Below are 2,377 nucleotides of genomic sequence, written 5' to 3'. Positions count from 1 at the left end.
TTTCACATAAATTTCATCTCATCCAAGGATGATAAAGAAGAACCTTGAATGAAATGAAGTTCATCTTGAGTTAGAGCCTCCCAAAACTTGAACCAATTTTCCTTTGCTACCAAATGTCTGGTAATAAGTTTGGGGCTTTAAAAACTGTAATAACTTTCTCAGCCCAAGAAAGGTAGTAAATCTAGTGCAAATCCATTTAAAGGTTCTGGGCAAGGCACGCTTAAGAATCCAAAAATGGATGATGAAGTAGCTATAGTGGCAGAACTTAGATGGTATTTCGGGTACTAAAAATACACACATAGATGTGGAATAATTAAACATAAGTACAATATTACAATGTAGCAGACAACTGGAAATCTAAATTAATATCAATTAGGTAAGAATAAGTTTAAACATGTGAAAAAATACAATGCCATATAATATAACTCTGAAAAGGACAAAAATGGGAATTCCTTAGTTATATAAAATGGGATACTGAAGAAGAGCAAGCAAAAATGGAATCAGAGCAATGGATAAAAGAAATGCAAATCTCTAAAAATTTATACAGAAATATAAGTATTGAGAGAAAATAAACTTCTTTTTCCTGAAAAGCGATTTAAAAGAAATTTTCCTGATTGGTGACCTATATATTAAAAAATACCATAAGATATTGTTGCTCAATGTGTCAACTTGTGCCCTGGAAATTCCCAGACAGGAAAAGTCACTCTGGGAAAGAGAGTGTATGGCTGGAAGGTGGGTTTGCACTTCATAAAAGACACAAAGGCCTGACGGAAGTCTCAACATCATATGCATGTTAAGGAGAGAGAAGGGGACATTCCAGGAGAGGAAAGTGGTGAGAGTCAAGGAGTGGGGGCGGGGATGGTCTGCATAATCCTGCATGAGGCGTTGCACCAGAAAGTTTTTTCAAGGCTCCTTTCTGGAAACTAAAAAGAGGTCTGGCCAAGAATAAAAAATGGAGGAGAGGACCGAGGAACTCTTTTGAATTATATGAGCTATCTGTTGCTGTGTGACAAATGGCCCCCACTTTAGAGGCTTTATCTCAAGTTTCTCTATGTCAGGAATCTGGGGGTCGTTTAACTGGGTCCTCAGCATCTGAAGATGTTGGCCAGGACTATGGTCATCTTTAGGCTGGACTGTGGAAGGATCTGCTTCCAAGCTCACACCCGTGTTATTGGCAGGATTTCTTTGCTTGCAGGCGTATTGGCTCGAGGGCCTCAGTTCCTTGTTGGTTGTTGTCCCAAGGCTGCCTTCGGTTCCTTGCCATATGGGCTTCTCTACAGGGCAGCTTACAACCAAAGGCCTAGGATAGAAATAAGCAAAACTACCATGTGAAAAGAAACAGCAAGGAAACTTACATGTCTCAATCATAGCACTAGGTAGAGGGAGGGGAAAAGGATTTTGAACAGCAAGCAGATTTATATTCTGAGTTGACACCACCCATGTGGTCTAAAATCTCATGAAGAAATTTTAATTTAAAATGCTCTCAGTCTATCCCAACAGTGATCAAAAGACATTATTGATTGTAAAATGCAAACTGATTTAAGAGACGTTAAAATGCTTTTTAAAGATACTTATATTTAATAAAATGTTATCAAAGTTTTGCTACAAAAAAGAGATATAATTTACATACCATACTATTCACCCATTTAATTTGTAAAATTCAATGGTTATTAGTGTATTTGCAGATTTATGCAACCATCACTACAATACATTTTAAAACATTTTTGTCACCTTCAAAAGAAATTTCTTATCTTTTCATTTTTATATTTATTTATTTTTAAAATTTTATTTTATCTTATAAAGCTTACAGCACCCAGCATTCCCAGGTGGTCTCCCATCCAAGTTCTAACTAGGCCCAACCCTGCTTAGTTTCCAAGATCAACTGGGATCAGGCATGTTCAGGGTGGTCTAGCTATAGATAGATACTTCATATATTTTCAGTTATTACCCCTCAACCCATAGGCCTCGGACCCCCATCCCAACCCTTAGCAACAATGAATCTGCTTTATGTATTTATAGATTGGTCACAGACATTTACAACTGATGTTAGAAGTCACATTGCTTTTGCCATATTCCATTGCTTAAAAGTGAGTCATTAGGTCCAGCCCACAGATAGGCAGAGAGGCTTCTACAGGGAGGTGGGATTCATAGAAGCCGCTTTAGAAGCAGCCTACCATAGGAGGGAACCAGGAATGTGTCCGGAGTCTTGAGTAGATTTAATGTCCTTGCTTTTAAATTGATAGCCCATGAATACTTGGAAGGAAAAGCTTCCCAAATGGTCAGGCCTCCTACTGAGAACTTGTTAAGAGGCTGAGACCATCTTATCTCTTGATAGTTATGCATATATGAGGGCAGAGAGACCATAAGGGATGAAAGG

The 2,377-nt window shown here is 38.1% G+C and overlaps 1 pseudogene; it reads right to left on the bottom strand.

Annotated features, from left to right (window-relative positions):
• Positions 1–1,801: 1,801 nt before the first annotated feature.
• LOC123571535 (5S ribosomal RNA) lies at positions 1,802–1,920 on the bottom strand (annotated as a pseudogene).
• Positions 1,921–2,377: the final 457 nt, after the last annotated feature.

This window comes from Macaca fascicularis, chromosome X, assembly GCF_037993035.2.
Source record: "Macaca fascicularis isolate 582-1 chromosome X, T2T-MFA8v1.1".
In the NCBI taxonomy this organism is placed as follows: domain Eukaryota; kingdom Metazoa; phylum Chordata; class Mammalia; order Primates; family Cercopithecidae; genus Macaca; species Macaca fascicularis.
Note: the sequence above shows the minus strand (reverse complement) of the source record. Positions and strands in the feature narration are given on the sequence as shown.